This window comes from Callospermophilus lateralis, chromosome 6 (assembly GCF_048772815.1).
Source record: "Callospermophilus lateralis isolate mCalLat2 chromosome 6, mCalLat2.hap1, whole genome shotgun sequence".
Lineage (NCBI taxonomy): Eukaryota > Metazoa > Chordata > Mammalia > Rodentia > Sciuridae > Callospermophilus > Callospermophilus lateralis.
Window position 1 is genome coordinate 122,351,507 of NC_135310.1, and position 7,902 is coordinate 122,359,408.

The 7,902-nt window shown below is 38.9% G+C and overlaps 1 pseudogene; it reads right to left on the reverse strand.

Annotated features, from left to right (window-relative positions):
• Positions 1-3,581: 3,581 nt before the first annotated feature.
• Positions 3,582-4,696, reverse strand: LOC143400745 (protein DEK pseudogene; annotated as a pseudogene).
• Between the last annotated feature and the right edge of the window lie 3,206 nt (positions 4,697-7,902).

Genomic DNA, 7,902 nt, shown 5'->3' on the forward strand with positions numbered 1-7,902 from the left:
CCTGGGATGCAAGGCTGGTTTAATATACAGAAATCAATAAACATTATTCACCACATCAACAGACTTAAAGATAAGAACCATATGATCATCTCAATAGACACAGAAAAAGCATTCGACAAAATACAGCATCCCTTTTATGTTCAAAACATTAGAAAAACTAGGGATAACAGGAACTTACCTCAACATTGTAAAAGCTATATATGCTAAGCCTCAGGCTAGCATCATTCTAAATGGAAAAAAACTGAAGGCATTCCCTCTAAAATCTGGAACTAGACAGGGATGCCCTCTCTTACCACTTCTATTCAATATAGTTCTCGAAATACTGGCCAGAGCAATTAGACAGACAAAAGAAATTAAAGGCATTAAGATAGGAAAAGAAGAAATTAAATTATCACTATTTGTGGATGATATGATCCTATACCTAGAAGACACAAAAGGGTCTACAAAGAAACTACTAGAGCTAATAAATGAATTCAGCAAAGTGGCAAGATATAAAATCAACACAAAATACTTGGGAATCAACCTAACAAAAGAGGTGAAAGATTTATACAATGAAAACTACAGAACCCTAAAGAGAGAAATAGAAGAAGATCTTAGAAGATGGAAAAATATACCCTGTTCATGGATAGGCAGAACTAACATCATCAAAATGGCGATATTACCAAAAGTTCTCTATAGGTTCAATGCAATGCCAATCAAAATCCCAACGGCATTTCTTGTAGAAATAGATAAAGCAATCATGAAATTCATATGAAAAAATAAAAGACCCAGAATAGCAAAAGCAATTCTAAGCAGGAAGTGTGAATCAGGAGGTGTAGCGATACCAGATTTCAAACTGTACTACAGAGCAATAGTAACAAAAACAGCATGGTACTGGTACCAAAACAGGCGGGTGGACCAATGGTATAGAATAGAGGACACAGAGATTAATCCACAAAGTTACAACTATCTTATATTTGATAAAGGGGCTAAAAGCATGCAATGGAGGAAGGATAGCATCTTCAACAAATGGTGCTGGGAAAACTGGAAATTCATATGCAACAAAATGAAACTAAATCCCCTTCTCTCACCATGCACAAAATTTAACTCAAAATGGATCAAGGAGCTTGATATCAAATCAGAGACATGGCGTCTGATAGAAGAAAAAGTTGGCTATGATCTACATACTGTGGGGTCGGGCTCCAAATTCCTCAATAGGACACCCATAGCACAAGAGTTAATAACAAGAATCAACAAATGGGACTTACTTAAACTAAAAAGTTTTTTCTCAGCAAGAGAAACAATAAGAGAGGTAAACAGGGAGTCTACATCATGGGAACAAATTTTTACTCCTCACACTTCAGATAGAGCCCTAATATCCAGAATATACAAAGAACTCAAAAAAATTAAACAATAAGAAAACAAATAACCCAATCAACAAATGGGCCAAAGACCTGAACAGACACTTCTCAGAGGAGGACATACAATCAATCAACAAGTACTCACCATCTCTAGCAGTCAGAGAAATGCAAATCAAAACCACCCTAAGATACCATCTCACTCCAGTAAGATTGACAGCCATTATGAAGTCAAACAACAACAAGTGCTGATGAGGATGTGGGGAAAAGGGTACTCTTGTACATTGCTGGTGGGACTGCAAATTGGTGCGGCCAGTTTGGAAAGCAGTATGGAGATTCCTGGAAAAGCTGGGAATGGAACCACCATTTGACCCAGCTATCGCCCTTCTCGGACTATTCCCTGAAGACCTTAAAAGAGCATACTACAGGGATACTGCCACATTTATGTTCATAGCAGCACAATTCACAATAGAAAGACTGTGGAACCAATCTACATGCCCTTCAATAGATGAATGGATAAAAAAAAAAGGTGACATTTATACCCAATGGAGTACTACGCAGCACTAAAAAATGACAAAATCATGGAATTTGCAGGGAAATGGATGGCATTAGAGCAGGTTATGCTAAGTGAAGTTAGCCAATCCCTAAAAAACAAATGCCAAATGTCTTCTTTGATATAATGAGAGCAACTAAGAACAGAGCAGGGAGGAAGAGCAGGAGGAAAAGATCAACATTAAACAGAGACATGAGGTGGGAGGGAAAGGGAGATAAAAGGGAAATTGCATGGAAATGGAAGGAGACCCTCATTGTTATACAAAATTACATATAAGAGGTTGTGAGGGGAATGGGGAAAAAAAACAAGGAGAGAAATGAATTACAGTAGATGGGATAGAGAGAGAAGATGAGAGGGGAGGGGAGGGGGACAGTAGAGGATAAGAAAGGTAGCAGAATACAACAGTTACTAATATGTCATTATGTAAAAATGTGGATGTGTAACCGATGTGATTCTGCAATCTTTGTAGTGTTTTGAACAACCAATTAAAAAAAAAGACATTAAAAAAGCAGCTACAGGATACAACAGTATATTCTAAAGGAGAAAGACTAACATGGCTATAGTTTAAATTCTATTCAACACATCACCAGATATCAAGTATTGATTTATTTAAAAAATGAAATGCTGCTTTCTCTTGGAAATGTGATTGAATATTTATAAAACTTGATTAATGATCATCCAATTGGGCTGGTAGAAGGCTGGTTTGAAGGTGTTTTTAATGCGCTGAAGCACTGTTGATGTCAAAAAAAAATGTTCTGTTCCTTTCAAAAACAAAGACAAAAAAAATATTACTTTTGAGAAACTGTCAGGTATCTGCTATTACCTACACATTATCTTCTGGCATCACACCTCGTACTTTTATCATAATTATGAAGGTGGCCAGGTTTCCTGTAAATATCAGCATTTTATATGGTCAAAATCACTTAATAAAATCAGTTCATTTACTATAAGCCAAATGTGCTTGTACTCAAGCCCACCCTTTCCCAAAGTTTTTGAAGCTTTGATGTGTTGATTTTGGTCTGTCCTTAATATAAAATGCGTCCACAGACACTTTTGCAGAGTTAACACAAACTATAGATGGATGACACTTTCAAGGCATAGCAGAACTAGACAGTTCCTTCAGTGTTCCCATCACTGAATTCTGACTTCCCCTGCTCTGTCACACCATCTCACCAAACACTGACATTTCATAGTTTACAAGTGTAAATAAAGGTCCCTACCTATGTTGAATTTAAAAACTAATCTGCACAAAAGAAATAATAAAAACTTTATATACAACAAAAAAAATCGATTTTTTAAAAATACAAAAATAACATCTGTCATTTATGTCATGCTGACAATTTGACATATATACACATGCAGAAGAAAGTTCCAATTTAGTCACTTGGATAGCTATAGCTTGTCAAAGATGAGCACACCGCCATTGAGTTTTCACACTGACAGAAGAAAATGTGTATTCAAAATATATAGTAAATACTGCAAGTCTCTGCATGTATAAATGCTGGCTATAATAGTTTTGTTCTACTTGATTAAAATATGTCTTAAGCAGTCTAATATTAAGTGCACTAAAACCCACAACAGTTCAGGAATCTATGACCTTATATAAAGAAATCCAAAATGCGCAAAGAACAACTATAAAAGCAAGGAACAATTACTGCCATGCAAGATTTTAAACTAAAAACTGCATAGAAATGCAATTTAAAGCAGCAAACTGATTTATGTAACACTCAAGATAAAAAAAGATCAGCAGTAAGTCCTACCAACACAATCCTTAACAAGAATTTAGAAAAGGAAATACATTCTCTTTGCTGGTATAATGGTATAAATCAGATCTTCAAATCTATGGGAACAAGTCAAGTGTCTCTGTCCTGTATCTCAAGAAATTAGCTCTTTTACAGTTTTTTTTATGAAGTCTTTTCTCTAAGTTAAATCATAAGCAGGATAATTTTCATATACCTCTTTGCAAATCTGCTTCATTGTGACTTCCTCCAAGTTGGCATTGGCCAATAATTTCTTCACTGTTTCTTTTATCTCTTCATCTGTAGGTGGTTTCTTCAACTTTTTAATTAAAGGTTCATCATCTGAACTATCCTCAGATTCACTTTCTTTTTTAGAACTATTTTGATTCTTCTTGGTGGTACTACTATCTGCCTTCTTAACATTTGCACTCTTTACAGACTTTTTATTTTTAGGAGTACCTTTCTGTTTCGCTTTTTCTTTTTTAGAGGTCTTTTTTGGTGGCTCCTCTTCACTTTCTTTCTCTTCATCGGACGACTCTTCCCTGTTTTTCTTTTCATCTTCATCACTACTAGATTCATCTGACAGAATTTCAGGACATTTGGTTCATTTTGCCTTCCTTGCCATTCCAGAACTATTCCGTTCTTTTTTGCTAGAAGATTTTTAGATTTTGGCAATGGTTTGCCAGAAGGCTTTGGATGCATTAGGAAATTCAAGATCCTCTTCACTAGTTCACTATTTACACCAGATCTCTCCAAATCAAGAACTTCACAGATGCTCTTTAACATGGCATTTCTAAATTTTTTCAACATTTCTTCTTTCTTTTTGTATTGGATACTCCCTTTTTCAAATGGAAATCCACCGAACTGCCCCACATTCTTCTTTAATGAGGACACAGTGCCTGGTCTGTTGTAAAGAAGTTTGTGTAGATTTCTAAGTTCGTCCGTTTTTTTCTTGCTCAGAAAGAAATGTATCCTTTCAATTTCACAAAGTTTCTGCCCCTTTCCTTGTGCAATTGTAAATGGCTCTCTTTGTAAGGAAGACACTTGCATTGTCAACCTCTCTACTTTTTTCTAACAAATAAAAATTACAAGTAAAAAAGCTTAATTCTCCCTGTTGAATAAAAGAAGATTCTATTCCTTTTTCTTATGCCATTTGCTTTAGGAAATTGCAATTACAAATAGGTAACCGATGTGATTCTGCAATCTTTGTAATGTTTTGAATAACCAATAAAAAAATAAAATAAATAAATTACAAAAAAAAAAAATAGGTACTTTCTCCTCTTTTGAAATGTTTATACATGATTTTGAAAACTGTCAAGGTTTTTTATCAGCTTTGTGACTCAGGAATGACTTTCTCGAGGACCTGGGAACAACTTCTTTAAAATGCAAACATCAGGGAAGATAGCAACCCTTTGCCCCCTTTTCTGTGGAAAGATAGGAGCCTGACTTATGTGGGCATCTTGCTCCAAGTTGTAAAACTACTTCCTGTCATAAAGCTGGAGGAGTTTATTTTCCTTCCAGATAAAGACACAGATGGTCTCCCAAACTACCAGGTAAATTTAGGATGAGTTATGTGGAACAAATACTGCTTTCAGCCCTCTTAGTATAGGATTAGTTCTTCAATTTCAAAACAAGTATACAGGAGATTATATATGCTTGGCTCTAAAAAAGAAAGATGAAATTCCTTTCTGGTTGAGTAATCCATTCACAGATCACCATAATATGCATCACATTCTGATTTCACGCTTATACAGTAATAAAAGTGTTTTCTCAATTGAGGGAGATCTTGCTTTTAATTATGTTTCTGAAACAGGACCAAAGATGTATGAGTAAACCCAAGTGATATTAGCCAAGTTCAGCCCCAATTAGTTGAACTCCCTTAGTGCCCGAATTAAATACATTTTTATTGCCAGATGCACCTGAGATTGTGGCTGTTTGTTACACAGTATTATTACAGCAGTACAACTGAAACATAATTATCAAGTGTCCTGTCAGGAAACAACAAATGGTTCAAATTAAACCCTGGAAGTCTCTGAACTCTTCTCCTCCCCTTCCAAACTCCATGCCCACAATCTACTCAGTTGACTCTAGTTTCTAAACCTGTCTGACCCCTCCTCTCCCACCCCATTGCCATGCCTCAGGTCAGGCACTCATTCTCTCCACATCATAACTGCACTCCAGGCCTCCTTCCTGCTCACCTCCAATCCTCCCATTCACAGCTGACAACATGAGCATTCCTAGCATGGCTCTGTTTAGGATTCACCCTACTCTGCATCCAAACTCCATAACACAGCACACAAAGCCTTTACTGATCTGGTAACTGCCTTCCTCTCCAACACTTCTCCCCAAACTCCACCATCTGAGACCCTCAGGGCCCTCACACTCAACCCCAAGAACTATCTGCTCAAATGCAAGTAGCCACCATCACCATGTTGTATGCCCTCTGACTTTTCACCTTCCAGCCCATCAACATCCAGGGCTCTTGTGCCAGCCCAGGTGTCCACTCCTAATGACCTCTTCCTGACACCTGGGAATGGTGTTAATATATCTTTTTACTCCAATATTGCCACTTCTTACCATACAGAGATCCTCAGGGCTGGGATCTCTGTTACACTGACATATCTCTGGTGCACAGAATAAATACCCACATATTTTAGATGCTTCATTTATAGTGTTTGTATTAAATCAATGAATAAAAGATGAGCCACTTTTTTCTCTATTTCACCTATAAAATGTGAGGCTAAATTCAATACCACCAAACCCAGTTAATACCACCAAACCCAGTACTCCCAAGATCTCTAGAATAAAGGTCAAGAAACTAACCTGCCACCTTCACTTCCAAATCAGCCTCTTCATAGAAGCCTCCATGTCTGAAGAAGCAGGTGTACATTCCATTGACAGAAATCCAGACCTTGTGGATGTGCACGGAAGCCAGTAAGGCAGCCCCTCACCAGTGAGGTCCTTCCTGTGTAATAAGCCATCTGCACCTCAGTTGGTTCCAGTAGATGAACGCTGCCTGTGAGGATGTAGTGCAGAAACACCCCAGTTCCATGTTCTCTGCATTCATGGCTGAGACTAGGGCACAGGGCAGTACGGCATCCTCACCCAGTACTGCCACAATGGGGTGTCGAGGGCCAACAACCCAGAACTGCTCTGTGGACAGAGACATAAGGGGAAGAAAACTAGAGAGAAACAGAACAAAAAACAGAGAACACACACCATCAGATGGAAAGGCCAGAAAAGCTGGAGCAGGGGCCACATGAGATGAATCCTCCAGTCTGATAGATTTGCAAGACGTCTTCTGATCATAATGATGTTTACCAGAAATGATGTCAAGGACACTCGATCACTGTCGTCTGCTCCTGGTCCCAGGCCCTTCCAGAAGTAATCTCTAATTCAGTGGTTCTCAAGCTTTCATGCACCTGAACCACTAGGATGCCTTACAGAGCACACATCACTGGACCCCAATCCCAGAGCTTCTCATTCACTAGATCTGGGGTAGACCAATGAATGAACATTTACAAGGAGTTCCAAGGGTGGTCTGGGGAGCACACATTGCCAGGACTAACTTGCCCTGTCTCAGGACAAATCTCAAAACTGACAAAGAGCACAGCTGACCAATGTTTAGCACTCTTTGGTCATTCAGCCACACCCAGGAAATTCCCCTCTTCCAATTCTAAATGTTTTATTTCAGTCTATATTTTTCTCCTCCACTGATGGAGGAGAGAAATACATATTCACTTAAAACCAGAGTCAAATGCTACTTACTGCTGTGAAAATCCTGCTCTCATCATTCATGGAAACCCCCATCACTGTATGTTCAAGAAGCAAGTTCACCTTACCTTCCACTCATTGGTGCTCTTGGGCTTCTGAGGCAACCACATGATTTCCCTGAAGGACACTCTGCAATGGGCCACCAAAGAGCTACTCTCAAACCCTGAACTTCTCCACTCTGGTCTCAGCCACCATTAAATCTCATCCTCCATTAAAACTGGAGGATGACTAGGATTCCTGACCTCAGTGATCCTTTTAACACGTGAGCTAATCCATGTTGCTGTTCTGCTCAAAGCCTCCACATGGCTCCTCACTTCTCCCCACACCTGACAAGGTGGACCCTCCTTCACAAGACCCCTCTGAACTCACCTGGTGCTTCTCTCTTCATGGGCTCTAGTCCAGCCAACCCTGGCCTCTGTGCTTCCTCACACCTCAGCACACTGCCAGCTCTGCACAGGCTCCTCCTGCAGGAACCCTCCTTCCAAATGGTCCTACAGCT